Raw genomic sequence first — 16,109 nt, forward strand, 5'->3', positions numbered from 1 at the left:
CAGCATTTAAAAATATTCTTACTTTCAAGTGCCAATATAAATAAAAAAAACAAAGAAGAATGGCATAAATTAGGGCTGTTGATTAATCACAGTTAACTCATGCGATTAACAAAAAAATTGTGATTAATTGGAGCTTCAATCGCACTGTTAAACAATAGAATACCAATTGAAATGTATTAAATATTTTTGGATGTTTTTCTACTTTTTCAAATATATTGATTTCAGTTACAACACAGAATACAAAGTTTAAGGTGCTCACTTTATATTATTTTTATTACAAATATTTTCACTGTAAAAATGATAAACAAAAGAAATAGTATTTTTCAATTCACCTCATTCAAGTACTGTAGTGCGATCTCTTTATCGTGAAAGTGCAACTTACAATTGTAGATTTCTTGGTTACATAACTCCACTCAAAAACATAACAATGTAAAATTTTAGAGCCTACAAGTCCACTCAGTCCTACTTGTTCAGCAAATCACTCAGAGAAACAAGTTTGTTTACATTTACAGGAGGTAATGCTGCCCGCATCTTATTTACAATGTCACCTGAAAGTGAGAACAGGCATTCACATGGCACTTTTGTAGCTGGCATTGCAAGGTATTTACATGCCAGATATGCTAAACATTTGTCTGCCCCTTCATGCTTTGGCCACCATTCCAGAAGACATGCTTCCATGCTGATGATGCTCGTTAAAAAAAATGTGTTAATTAAATTTGTGACTCATCTCCTTGGGAGAGAATTGTATGTCTCCTGCTCTGTTTTACCCACATTCTGCCATATATTTCATGTTATAGCAGTCTCGGATGATGACCCAGCACAAGTTGTTTGTTTTAAGAATACTTTCACTGCAGATTTGACAAAACACAAAGAAGGTACCAATGTGAGATTTTTAAAGATAACTACAGCATTCGACCCAAGGTTTAAGAATCTGAAGTGCCTTCCAAAATCTGAGAGGGACGAGATGTGGAGCATGCTTTCAGAAGGCTTAAAAGAGTAACAGTTTGATGCAGTAACTACAGAACCCGAACTACCAAAAAAGAAAATCAACCCTCTGTTAGTGGCATCTGATTCAGATGATGAAAATAAACCCGTGTCAGTCCGCACTGCTTTGGATTGTTATTGAGTAGAACCCGTTATCAGCATGGATGCATGTCCCCTGAAATGGTGGTTGAAGCATGAAGGGACATATGAATCTTTAGTGCATCCGGCACGTAAATATCTTGTGGTGCCGACTACAACAGTGCCATGTGAATGCCTGTTCTCACTTTCAGGTGACATTGTCAACAAGAAGCAGGAAGCATTATCTCCTCCAAATGTAAACAAACTTGTTTGTCTGAGCAATCGGCTGAACAAGAAGTAGGACTGAGTGGACTTGTAGGTTCTAAAGTTTTACGTTGTTGTATTTTTGAATGCAGTTCTTTTTTTGTACCTAATTCTACATTTGCAAGTTCAACTTTCATGGCAAAGAGACTGCACTATAGTAATTGTATTAGGTGAATTGAAAAATTCTATTTCTTTTGTTTTTTACAGTGCAAATATTTGTAATAAAAAATAAATATAAAGTGAGCACTGTACACTTTGTATTCTGTGTTATAATTGAAATCAATATATTTGAAAATGTAGAAAACAACCAAAATATTTAAATAAATGATATTTTATTATTTTTAACAGTGCAATTAATCAAGATAAAAAATTTTAATTCTGTGATTAATCTCAATAATTTTTAATCACTTCACAGCCCTAGTATAAATACAAAGCTTTTCATATTCTATCAGGTGTATCCAGTTGACATAGTCTCACATCTTTATAGGACATATCACACAATGAATAATTATGGCCCTCTGGTTTGACAAAAATAAAGTGACTGTCCTACTCATCTGTGCAATTTCTTAGTGTAGAACAGTGGTTTTCAACCTGTGATCTGTGGACCTGGGGGTCCGTAGACTATGTCTAAAGGGTCAGCAAAAGGCTGTCGTTACCACAGAACAGTCATTTTCAACCTATGGTCCACAGCCGCCTGGGGGACCACAGACTATGTCTAAGATTTCCAAAGGGGTCTGGACCTCCATTCAAAATTTTTTCGAGGTCTGCAAATGAAAAAAGAAACACGGTGTAGAAACATACAACCCTTAAATGCATCCCTCAAAGCAACTTTAAATAATAACTCTTCATTATTTCTGTGAGCTCAAAATTCTTTTTAAAAGCAGGAAACTGTGCTTCCCTCCCACCCAAAGGTCTCTTCTTCACCAATGTCCATTAAAGCTTTCCTTTAGAAAAACTGAATGCCTTCCATTTTCTTTATGTTTTTTTCCCAGTTCAATTTCAGTCACTGCATAACATCATATATTTTAACTCTGCCTTCTTCAATTACCCATCAAAAAAATGTCCCCACAAAAACGTTCACAAGTTACCTTCAACACTTAGCATTCACAGAATCATTTGTTTCATAAAGGCACTCTTACAGTCACTCCTAGAATGTCGGCTTTAAAAGACAACTAGTTAGTCATTCCATATTCTTCTCTTGATGTGCATACGTAACTCTGAGCAAGAAAAATGGAGTTACATATGCAAAATGATGGGAGGGGGAAAAAACTGATCAAAATTTTAGGCCCAATCATGGCCGCTGGTAGCTTTAAATCCACTGGGAGTTGAGTGTGAGCATCTAAGGGTAGAACCTGGATCTCTGTCATCAACTTAATTTAAAGGTTATATTTAGGTGTTAATGGTCATAGCAGCAAATTATATGGAGCAAATAACAAGCTTCGGAGGTTGATTATGCTTAAGCGAAGCAGTGGCATCTGATGACCACAAATACTAGGACCAAGTATACTCCAATGTTATTATAATAATAAAGTTAATAATACTTTGTACTTCTACGAAGTAATGCCTTTTCTTCAGAGGCTCTCAAAACCTCACCAATCTGGTGTGATAGAAAAGTATTAATATTCCCATTGTAAAGATCAGTAAAATGAGGCAAAGATCGGTTAAATGACTTACACATGGTGACATGCCTCATCAGTAGTAGAGCCAGTAGGAGAAGCCAGCAGCACTGATTCCCAGTCACCTGTAATACCCACTGGACTATACTCTCCCTCCTATATTGGAAGGAGGAGTGAGATTTTCAGAAGTTCTCAGCCTTTGACCTAATTCTCTTCCCACTGAAATCAATGAGACTTTCACCACGGACTTAATGGTACCAGTCAAGCCAGTGCTGAGCACTTATAGAAATTCCCCTCAAAAATTGTGACTTAACATCACCAAAGTGACCCTAAAATACCACCCAAACAGTACAGATATTTGGTCCCACATTGACCCCTAAGTACTTTTTGTGCATTTGCTCTTGGAATGGTAAAATGGACTGTCATCTCACATAGTAATAGGCTGATCTTAAATAATTTCCCTAGTGCTTATTCATACAAGGAAAATTTATTCTAGTGACCTTTGCTTCTCAGAATTAAACAGAATAATTAGAAGAATTGTTCTATAATTGAAATTCCTAGCATGATTATTGGCAGCTCAACTCCAGAGATTTTTACTTTTAACCTACACCTCACAAACTCTGTAATGAACATTACAATTAAATGAACCAGGCAATAATAAATAATTAATAATAATAATAAGGTGCGGCTTAAGAAGTCCAGTAATATTATTTAGTAAAGTTGAGTGCCATAAACAGACTGCACAAGAAAATAATTTGATTATAATGAATTCCTGACTTGAATTCATGTTTTTGAACTTACTTTCAGTGAACATTGTATGAAAAAAATATGACTATCTGACTGAGTTACCAATTTTTATTTGAACATCAGCAGGCGAAAAGTGAAACACATGGAGAATATTCAGTGTGACTGCAGCCTCTATAACTGAAAGTAATCAGATGCACCCAAGAGTCAAAGTATTATTCTCACAGAACTCTTTTCCTGCTTTCTTTCCCATTGAAGATAGGAGAATATGAAGCTCTCGACAAACGTGTCCTTCCTCTCTTTTTCCCCATTTCACATATAATTAACTTTTGTGTTTTTTCCTGCCTCTGTTCAACTCGTCTCCTTCTGCATACAGTATTTTCTAATATGGAGGCACAATAAGGACTTTTTTTGCCTCTGTTTTCACTAACAAGGTCAGCTCCCAGACTGCTGCGCTGGGCATCACAGAATGGAGAAAAGATGGCCAGCCCTCTGTGGAGATAGAGGTGGTTAGGGACTATTTAGAAAAGCTGGACGTGCACAAGTCCATGGGGCCGGACGAGTTACATCCGAGAGTGCTGAAGGAATTGGCGGCTGTGATTGCAGAGCCCTTGGCCATTATCTTTGAAAACTCGTGGCGAACGGGGGAAGTCCCGGATGACTGGAAAAAGGCTAATGTAGTGCCAATCTTTAAAAAAGGGAAGAAGGAGGATCCTGGGAACTACAGGCCAGTCAGCCTCACCTCAGTCCCTGGAAAAATCATGGAGCAGGTCCTCAAAGAATCAATCCTGAAGCACTTACATGAGAGGAAAGTGATCAGGAACAGTCAGCATGGATTCACCAAGGGAAGGTCATGCCTGACTAATCTAATCGCCTTTTATGATGAGATTACTGGTTCTGTGGATGAAGGGAAAGCAGTGGATGTATTGTTTCTTGACTTTAGCAAAGCTTTTGACACGGTCTCCCACAGTATTCTTGTCAGCAAGTTAAGGAAGTATGGGCTAGATGAATGCACTATAAGGTGGGTAGAAAGCTGGCTAGATTGTCGGGCTCAACGGGTAGTGATCAATGGCTCCATGTCTAGTTGGCAGCCGGTGTCAAGTGGAGTGCCCCAGGGGTCGGTCCTGGGGCCGGTTTTTTTCAATATCTTCATAAATGATCTGGAGGATGGTGTGGATTGCACTCTCAGCAAATTTGCAGATGATACTAAACTGGGAGGAGTGGTAGATACGCTGGAGGGGAGGGATAGGATACAGAAGGACCTAGACAAATTGGAGGATTGGGCCAAAAGAAATCTGATGAGGTTCAATAAGGATAAGTGCAGGGTCCTGCACTTAGGATGGAAGAATCCAATGCACCGCTACAGACTAGGGACCGAATGGCTAGGCAGCAGTTCTGCGGAAAAGGACCTAGGGGTGACAGTGGACAAGAAGCTGGATATGAGTCAACAGTGTGCCCTTGTTGCCAAGAAGGCCAATGGCATTTTGGGATGTATAAGTAGGGGCATAGCGAGCAGATCGAGGGATGTGATCGTTCCCCTCTATTCGACACTGGTGAGGCCTCATCTGGAGTACTGTGTCCAGTTTTGGGCCCCACACTACAAGAAGGATGTGGATAAATTGGAGAGAGTCCAGCGAAGGGCAACAAAAATGATTAGGGGTCTAGAGCACATGACTTATGAAGAGAGGCTGAGGGAGCTGGGATTGTTTAGTCTGCGGAAGAGAAGAATGAGGGGGGATTTGATAGCTGCTTTCAACTACCTGAAAGGGGGTTCCAAAGAGGATGGCTCTAGACTGTTCTCAATGGTAGCAGATGACAGAACGAGGAGTAATGGTCTCAAGTTGCAATGGGGGAGGTTTAGATTGGATATTAGGAAAAACTTTTTCACTAAGAGGGTGGTGAAACACTGGAATGCGTTACCTAGGGAGGTGGTAGAATCTCCTTCCTTAGAGGTTTTTAAGGTCAGGCTTGACAAAGCCCTGGCTGGGATGATTTAACTGGGAATTGGTCCTGCTTCGAGCAGGGGGTTGGACTAGATGACCTTCTGGGGTCCCTTCCAACCCTGATATTCTATGATTCTATGATTCTATGACTCTGTTTAGCAGAACTTCAGTGAGTTAGCTACCAGTCAATACATATTCAGAAAGCAACATTTTCTCCTTAGCCTTGTCATGGAATGGATAGCTCTGACTTTCTTCTCTCCTAACCACCAAGCTACAGCACACACAAACATACCATATGGCCAATGGGAAATTTAATGTTCCCTAATAGCTACAGGTATATGTAAATAGTATTGGGGTCAGTAGCATTAGGTTAAGGGGTTGGTTGGTAATTATCTCCAATGCTAAGCCAAATGCTTCTGTAAAATTGCTATAGAATTTACATTAAATGGTGTGAAATCCATAGGATTCTATGCACATTAGTTATAAAAATGTAGCATTTAATAGAGATTTACGACCTATCAAAGATTTTAATGAGTTTGTGGAATTCTATAGAGAGGATGAATTTGCTGCATTTACCATCAAGTCAAAAGGGTGCATGCCCTTCAGTATCGATCACCTACCACCCCACCAACCCCACACAGCCTGGCAGATTGCCAGCTAGAATACAGTTTGGCTTAATCAGGCTGCCAGACCAGGTCATTTTCATTAACTCTTTTGTTAAATTCTGTAGGATGGTTAAAATGTCTATAGGAAGCATGTCATCTCTTTTAAATCTATACAACTTTTCCAAAAACAGGGTGTCAAAAATTACTGAGTCTTAAAAAAAAAAAAAAAAAGGTGGATTTGAAGTGCTGGGAAAGTGTTGGTGGAAGCAAACTGCTCACCACTAGAGAGAGAGCAACATTAGCAGTTTTTTCTGGGTTTGTAGGCCTACGTTCAGGCTGGCAATCTGCAAGTATGTGTGCTGGGAGTGACTGCGAATGATAGGTTGATGAGAGGCAGTTCCTTCCCACCTGGCTGGCAAATAGGCCAAATTCATCTTTACTGGTACATCACTGAAACTGACAAAGTAATAGCTTGGATGCATTTGGCTCTGTAAACATGCATCCCTCATAACACAAGGCAGGTAGGCCTTAACAACTCAACCCCATGTTCAGTGGTTGCCTTTACTCAGCTTTCTGTGTGTCCTAACTCAAAATTAAACAGCTGATGTAGAGCTATGTTTCAAAACAGGTTAATATAAATTTGGTTCTAGCTTCCTGCTTAGTCTTATACCTTCCTTTTTTAAGATTCTCTCTCCCATCCCTTTAACTCTTCTGTCAGGGAGGCTCTCAGCCTCTTATCTTTGCTTAGTGAAACCCACCTGGTCTGGCTTCATGGGTGAATCAACAGAGTACCTCTGCACACTGATTTGATACATCTCCCTCTTAGAGATGCAGGATTATGGTGTTAAGTTGCTCTCCTCAAAGCCTGAACCCCCTGCTACTGGTGCAATATATCTAAAATTCCACTGACTGAAATTTAAAGCTTTACAGGAAATAAAGACATAGGAATAGCCCGCTAACATATACAGTTACAGTTAGGTGGCTATGGCACTGGACTTGGACTCAAGAGATCTGCATTCCACTTCCAGCTCTGACACAAATTTCCTCCACTTCTCCCTATGTCCCACTTCTAAGTCGATACAATGGAGGTGCTAATGATTCCATGCACCAGAGTGTGCGATGATTCATTATGTCTGTGAAACGCTCAGATATTACAGGAATAGGGGGTATACCCAGATACAGAGAGAGACTCCAGGGGGAAAAAATTACAGATTGTACCAAAAATAAGTATGCTTCTCTCTCCATGCACCAGATTGTGCGATGATTCATTACGTCTGTGAAACGCTCAGATATTACAGGAATAGGGGGTATACCCAGATACAGAGAGAGACTCCAGGGGGAAAAAATTACAGATTGTACCAAAAATAAGTGTGCTTCTCTCTCGGTGCTGCCTATGTGGTCCTGAATAAGCCATGGGGAACGCCTGCAAGACTAAAATGGAGTATCTGAGATGATTAAAAAAGAGCAAGGGCTTGATTCTGTGGCCACAACTTCCTACTGTGTATGCACAAAACTGACAGAGAGAATACACATACTCATACTAGGCAGGAGCAAATTTTTAGTGCATGCACACATGGGAACAATTCTAATACATCCATGCCAATGTTGTGTTTTGCAGGTCAAAATCTATTTGTCCAAACCAGTTTAGTGTGTGCAAATTCTAACACTTGCATATACATGAGTTAGAATTTTTAAAGTATGTGTGTTGATTACTTTCAGAGGTAATCTTGCATGTATGGAAATAGAGATCTAGTAGACGCCCAGCTGCAAACATGGCCCCACATCTCTACAAATGGTAATACAATTCTCTTAATTGAAAAACAAAAATCCAGCAAACTGAAGGACAGCCAATCTTGTTTTGTTTGACTCCTCTCTATTCTCCCTGGGATTTCGTATGACAGATAATACATTTTTCTGATTTTGGAGAAGAATAATTACCTTGTCCAAAACTGGTGATGGTGTGGCTCACAAACAATGTCAAACTGTAGAGTGCTGTGCTTAGCTGGAGCTAAATAGTCACTGTGTATTTTTCTGATCCCTCTGAATCCTACCTAATGCTTTAGAAAATCTGAGTATATTTTTCATCCTGTGTATTATTTTAAGCTACTCCCATCCCACTACTGTATTTTTAAAATTGAGAATATAGAACTGAATCAAAAGAGAAATGGAATGGGAAACTGTGAAATCACAGAAATGAGTTTTAGAATTCATACCAGGAAAAAAAAATCTCAGAGAAGCTTTAATCTCAGTAACTTCATTATGTTTAAAATTTTTCCCTATTCAACTCCAGAGCTATGAATCTTACCACTGATTCTGGCACTGTATTATCACTGCAGGTTCATTTAAAGTCAGGTTTGCACCTGCTTTCTGATTGCTTGCACCCATTTACAAGTGTAAATCAATGAAACCTATTAGTATGTTCTCTGTGCTGAACTTTAATTTTTGATAGCAATGTATTATTAATGTAATCATCTCAACAAGCCTTATACTGCATCAAAAGAAAAATTTGGAAGGGTTCAGGATACAGAAATGTAATAAGCAGAGTAGTTATTGCACTGTATAATACTTTAAATCTGCAACGTAAATAATTGGGCGAATATTCAATATATATTCTGTAACTAACTATATCCAGGCATAGCATGTGACTAAGCCTAATACAGAATATCCTTTTCATATAAGACAAAGAAAGCAATGAAAAGACTGTCCCAGTGCAATCTGTGTAAATAATTCTAATGATGTTTTACAATATTTCCAGGGACAGTTATTATCGGTTTGCACCACTATAGGGTTTTTATTCTAAAACAAAAGCATTCCCACTCACTAAAGCCTCGGAAATATAGTGCGTGTGTTCTACAATTGGGTTGTCCTTTGTAATTTATATTTGGTAAAGGGTAATTACTTTTCCAGAAAAAGATAAGCTAAGGTGCTGATGAGATAACCTTAACATGCTTATTACAAAAGCAAGAGTAACAAAGTAATTTTTAATTTTAGAAGTAAATTCTCCTACCAGATAAAAATATTATTTCAACTACTGAGCTTGTCATTCAAGATGTAATGATGCTATTCCAAAAGTCTTGCAATATTTGAAGGTTTGCATTCATTTCTCTTTAAGTTCTCCTATAAGAAATGGAAATAAGAAGTTTTCACTTTATCATTTATGCACTGCAGCAAACTGTCTAAATGACCTTAATGCTGAGCATTTGGTCCATGCTTTTGTGACTTAAAGAGTAAACTAAATTGCAGTGCTTTATCTTTCAGGCTTCAAAGGAATCTACTTGTTGTCTTCAGTCTATTAAAAATGGCACTGCTCAGATTGACAAACTAAACCATGGGTTGTATTATGCTTTCCTGTCATTGCTTGGGTTATTGGTACATTGTAAAATCCTGACATGGTCTCAGTTCTTTCCTTCTTACTGAAAGATAGCCCAACCCTTAAGAACATAAGAATGGCCATTCTGAGTCAGACCAAAGGTCCATCCTGCCCAGTATCCTGTCTACCAACATTTGCCAATGCCAGGTGCTCCAGAGGGTGTGAACTTAAGAGGTAATGATCTAGTGATCTCTCTCCTGCCATCCATCTCCACCCTCTGACAAACACAGGCTAGGGACACCATTCTTTACCCATTCTGGCTAATAGCTATTAATGGACTTAACCTCCATAAATTTATCCGGTTCTCTTTTAAACCCTCTTATAGTCCTAGCCTTCACAACCTCCTCAGGCAAGGAGTTCCACAGGTTGACTGTGCACTGAGTGAAAAAGAACTTCCTTTTATTAATGCTACCCATTAATTTCACTGCCTGGACGTCTTCAGAGAACTATCCACGATGACTCAAAGATCTTCCTCCTGATTAGTTGTAGCTAAATTAGCTCGCATCATATTGTATGTATAGTTGGGGTTATTTTTTCCAATGTGCATTACTTTACATTTATCCACATTAAATTTCATTTGCCATTTTGTTACCCAATCACTTAGTTTTGTGAGATATTTTTGAAGTTCTTCACAGTTTGCTTTGGTCTTAACTATCTTGAGCAGTTTAGTATCATCTGCAAACTTTGCCACCTCACTGTTTACCCCTTTCTCTAGATCATTTATGAATAAGTTGAATAGGATTGGTCCTAGGACTGACCGTTGGGGAACACCACTAGTTACCCCTCTCCATTCTGAAAATTTACCATTTATTCCTACCCTTTGTTCCCTGTCTTTTAAGCAGTTCTCAATCCATGAAAGGATCTTCCCTCTTATCCCATGACAACTTCATTTATGTAAGAGCCTTTGGTGAGGGACCTTGTCAAAGGCTTTCTGGAAATCTAAGTACACTATGTCCACTGGATCCCCCTTGTCCACATGTCTGCTGACCCCCCTCAAAGAACTCTAATAGATTAGTAAGACATGATGTCCCTCTACAGAAACCATGCTGACTTTTGTGCAACAATTTATGTTGTTCTAGGTGTCTGACAATTTTATTCTTTACTATTGTTTCAACTAATTTGCCCGGTACTGACGTTAGACTTACTGGTCTGTAATTGCCAGGATCATCTCTAGAGCCCTTCTTAAATATTGGCGTTACATTAGCTATCTTCCAGTCATTGGGTACAGTAGCTGATTTAAAGGACAGGTTACAAACCATAGTTAATAGTTCTGCAATTTCACATTTGAGTTCTTTCAGAACTCTTGGGTGAATGCCATCTGGTCCCGGTGACTTGTTACTGTTAAGTTTCTCAATTAATTCCAAAAACCTCCTCCTTAGATCCCACCATATAGCTTGTGCACATCAACTAATGATCTCTGTTAATTCCTATGGGCAAGGAGTGGCATGGTATTTACCGGAAGTAGTTTTCACCAAGTAAATTCATGATTTGTACCACCCTGGGAAAAACTATTTTGTCCCAGCTTAAGACATTTTCTATTTTGAAAACTGTTTCATTGATGACCACCACAGTACTCTTAGTTTTAGTTACATAGTCAAATTGTGGTTATATGCAGCATTAGAGTCGTAGATTAAATTAGGGTTGTACAAATAAAAAATTAAAATGCAGTTGGCATAATACTAAATATACACAGTTATCATATGGAATATTGGAATGTCTGTATACATTCTGATTTGGTATTTTCTCAAGGAAGTTATACAGGTCTTGACTAATATTTCTGTTTTCAATATTATACACACAAAAGACAAAAACTGATTATATGAAAACGACAATAATGCTAAATTGTAGGCTTGAAGCATTAAGCTATAGAAGCATGCAGAGCTGCAGACTACCAGTCCTGGTCCATTTGTCCATGTAGCATTCTGTAGCAGAAGACCAACTTTGATGTAGTAGATAGACGGAGCCTATTCCTCAGTTCTGAATGGCTGTATCCAAAGTTTGAAAAGATTCCTTCTATGCTTGATGGACATTGATGCAATTAGTTTTCCCAGTTTCCTGGTTTATCTGGGTTTAAGTCAGCATTTACCAGCACTCTGCCCTAAGCTAGTTTTTCCCAGGAAAGTGCCTAGGGTCAAATTTAAATCTTCTCTGGGGGAAGTGGGAGACAGGTAATGGAACAAGAATATATTTTATGTATTATATTAGAGTATAATTTATATATTATGGCTCTAACCTCTGAACACTTTTTAAATTAGCTTTTCATAATTAGGTTTAGAAATATATATATTGTTGCTGGTTGAACTTTGTGTTAATTTGCTTCAATTCAGCAGGCTGGGCCTCTTCTGAATGGCAGTTTATGAAATAAAGTTGTTTGTTGCTGTATTACTGAACTGATGATAAGAAAGGCACACCGTCTGATACTCATGGCACAGAAACTGATTGCTATTTCATGCTTCAGGGCATCAACTCATTGCAGAGGTTATAATAGAATTCACCCCTCCTCTCACGTACAGCAGCATACTATTTGCTAGGTACATTATGGAAGATTTTACCTTCCTTTGAAACAATTAGGTATTGACCACTAAGGCCTCAGATCAGCAGAAAACTTAAGCATATGCTTAACTTTAAGAACATACTAAAGAAGTCAATGGAACTTCGCTTGACAGTGCTTTTTAAGCCACGATCAGGAACTGGCCACTGCTAGAGACCAATGGCCTGATCCAATATGGCAAACTCTATGGTTTCTATGTTACTGTTGGGCACATATTTCCTTCACCCTCAATGAGACTGAATAGCTGGAGTCTTAGGCGTGGAGAGGCCAAAGATCTGAGCCCTTTGTGTGAGATGAGAGTGTGCTCAGCATATCACAGAATCAGATGCACAATGGCATAAGCAAACTGATGCTTGATGCAAAATGTGTACCAGCCATTCAATACCATTTGCCTCCATTCCTTAGGCAAGAGAGAGACAGCCCTGCAGAATTTCTGAGATGTATAAAGTTCACCCTGGGAAAGGACAGGGGCACCTTAACAGTAAAAGCAGCCAGAACACAATTTATTTTCAGATGAGACTGAGGTGTATGAGGTAGCAGCCTCTGCAAGGCCTGCAGACCAGTTATCTAACACTTCACTGAGAACATCCTTGCCTGTGCCTCTGGGAAACCAGCTTGAGAATAGATGGTAACAGAGCTGTGTGCGCTGCCAAGATGAACAAAATAGTTTTTTTAGACAATTGCATACACAAACACGCATAACAAAATGCATGCACATTTACTGGAATTGCATGGGCAGTCAAGTCAGTCATCTAAAGGTCATTCGTATGGGTAAACATACCTATGAGATATATATCTTAGACATACAAACATACACACATTTTTATGTGTAGGAGCGTGAAAACCTGACCTATTCACTTGTGCATCTTCGTAAATCTTGGCTACAAATATCTGAAGGCTGATCACTGATCCAACGTGCTTGAACAGTGGCAGGTAAACTCTGTGTTATTTTATTCATTCTCTAGTTTCCACAACTCTGCCTCATTCATTTTCTTGATGTTTTTTCTTTTCTTTGTTTTATCCAAGACTTTGAAGCTTCAGAGTAGTGTTGGTAGCTGGAGGGCTTAGAAATTAATTAAAAATAAGAGAAAATATTAAAGCCTAACATTGTGGGAACTTTTTTCCCTCCAAATATATACATTTTACTGTTTGAACCAGAATGTGTACTGGAATATTATTAACCATGTTCGTTGCTCAGTGAAACATTATATGCATGTGCAGGTTATCCACCAGATTAAGTAGGATTTGGTGCCTAAGGGGTCATAATCAGCATTTTCTTTTCTTTCTTTATGGATGCAAGAGACAGTGTATTTGGAGGAGATGTTTGTGTGGGAGGGAGAGGAGGGGAGGGGAGGGAGTGCAAATATAAGATTGCTGATGAGAGGGTAGCACTGGTTTTAGGTGTAGAGGATGTGTGTATTGGGAAGAAGGAAAGAGTGCATGAGGGAATAGAGAGACTGTATTTTAAGGGCAACAGGATGACAAAGGAAGAGACCGAGATCAAGTGAGTGAAGGAGACACTGAAGGGAAGGGAATGATTAAATCATTGAGGAAGAGAGAAAACAATGCAGGGGAAAGAAAGAGGAATAGCAATAAGGAAAGTGGAAGGGGACAGAAAGAAATAGAACCTACACTAAAATAAGGAGGAAAAGATGAGCCAAGATAAACAACAGAAGGAAAGAAAAATATGGAGTGAAGGGGAAAGGGGCAGACAAAATAAAATATAAAATAAATTGTTTCTCTGACTCATAAAGAATCCACTAAATGACAAGTATTTTAAAATCCGTGGGAAAGGTACTCCGTAACACCATAGCCACCCCCAACCCCGCTGCCTCCTGCACCCCTGGAATCTTTTAGTATTCAGTGAGCTGCTCAAAAGATATTTTCTAGGCCACTCGCACTTGCTAGTACAGTCCCATATACATTTCCTATTTATTGTATTTATTTCCATTTATAAAAGAGATGTCTGCCATTCAACAGATGCCCATCTGGGTACCTTTGTAACAAAGTCACAATCTCATCAATATCTTAAGCATCACAACAACAAACAATGGACTGATCACCACACTATGAACGCCTCACTCCTATAACGTTCTGTAGGGCAACTAAAGCTACAAAGGAACAAATGTTCCCATACTCTTTCAGGAAACTTTATAGAGGTCATCACAGAAAGCACCTTCACAGCTGCCCACTCATGAGAGGTCAACAGCTCAAGCACCTCTGTCAATGGCAGCGTGACACAAGCAGAGATGTTGTCTCTCGTTTAACTAAGTTCAACCCATTCAGGGCTTTCCAGGTCAAAAAAACAAACCACCAACTAGCCTCCTACTCAAATTCAAATGCAGGTTCCAGAGCACTGGTGGTGTGGGCTGCTAGTGTGAAACTGCTACCTAAATGGCAGCCACATTCTGCAGCAGCAATTTCCCAGTGGTTTCAAGATGTAACATCATGCAGAATTACTTACATTAGTCTGATCTTGAGGCGTCAAAGGCTTGGCTAAGCATAGCAAGGTCCATCTCCAAAATCAACCGTGCTACTCTGTTCACCAAATGCAGAAATGTGTGTGTTCCTTGCTGTGGCTGCTACCAGAATACTCAGTCACAACTTTTGATGTAACCGAATCCCTACGTGGCAAGCAAATGGTGATCTCAGTCCTGGGTGCTAACGTAACACCGACAGATCCCAGTCATCAGCGGGTGGGATTGAACCTGGGACCTCTGGGGCTTAAAGCATGAGCCTTTACCTCATGAGCTAAAAGCCAACTCACTGTTAGCTAAGGCTGTAGAGCAGACTCATTTTATCTCTCTCTTTAAGTGCTCTCAGTGCCACTAGATGGGACAGAACACCACACCCAGGAGGTGTGTGGGATACACTAACAGTATACTCATCAATTCCAATTCTTCTGGAAGATTCCCTATGTTACCAGTGTTGTCTTCACCTATCGGGATTGGGAAGATTTACCTAGCTATCTCTCCCTCCAGGTTCCAAAAATACGACATTATATTTCCACATTTAAACAGTTCCATCAGTTTTACATCCCTCATTCATGTGGGGCACATGGACTCCTGATTTGTGGATGTCTCAGGTCTTCCTCACTCTCTTTGGCATTTGGGGATTTTAGTTCATATCCTATTGCTTTAAGCCATCTAAACTCACTCCTTTTTCATCCATGCATGTTGGGCAAGGGCTGCTCTAGGTTCTCCAGTTTTAAATCTCTTGCACATTCACTACATCAGCTTTTGATGTTCAGCCATTTGGTTTTTTGCATGTTTTTCCTCATTTACACAGAATTTCAGAATCCTCTGGTGAATAATTAGTTAGGGTAGTATCCTTAACTCTCACATATACATTTTAAATTTGACATTTAAATGAACACCGCATTATCGTGGCTCCCCTCAAAAGTGACATACAATACTACGGGTGAGTTACACAGGAATACAAGCACAGAATGTCAGTTTTTTACGTACACTGCACAAAACTGCTAAGTTACTTAGGGAATTAATCCTATTGCACTGCTCAAGAAAAAGCAAATTGAAAACGGGCCCAAAAAGAAACCAAAAAGAGGGGAGCTGTCACAAAGAAGCAAATAACAGTTACTCAAAATAATATTTTCTAAACTGGGGGATGCCTATGGGGAGATCCACTTTGCATGACTAGCTGTTATGTAGCTAATATCCCAAACTGACACTGACTCTGGAAGCATTTAAGGTTATATCATCACTTGAATGAAGAATTTGTCAGCAATTTCTCGAGTGTACTGTGTGATGTCACCTCCTTCAACATCAGGGTTGTTTCCTTGTTCGACCAATTCCATAAATCTACTTATTATGGTCAAAGCAAACAAAACCCCACTTGGTACTACTTTTATTTCCATCTTACAATAGTATCTCAGAGTAGTGATGAAGTACCAAATTTTAGCTCAAGCCCACAGCTTCAGATCATGTTTTAACTATT

General features: G+C 39.2%; 1 protein-coding gene across 10 annotated transcripts in view; it reads right to left on the reverse strand.

The window, feature by feature from the left end:
• NAV3 (neuron navigator 3) overlaps positions 1–16,109 on the reverse strand; it is a 757,820-nt gene that overhangs the window by 636,717 nt on the left and 104,994 nt on the right. The window contains exon 4 of one of the 10 annotated variants that reach the window (XM_074941991.1): positions 13,006–13,218. The exons of the other annotated variants lie outside the window; for them this stretch is intronic. The gene's annotated coding sequence lies outside the window, so the exon portion shown is untranslated. The remainder of the gene's footprint in view (positions 1–13,005; positions 13,219–16,109) is intronic. 10 annotated transcript variants of the gene reach the window in all.

Source organism: Natator depressus, chromosome 1, assembly GCF_965152275.1.
Source record: "Natator depressus isolate rNatDep1 chromosome 1, rNatDep2.hap1, whole genome shotgun sequence".
Classification (NCBI taxonomy): domain Eukaryota; kingdom Metazoa; phylum Chordata; order Testudines; family Cheloniidae; genus Natator; species Natator depressus.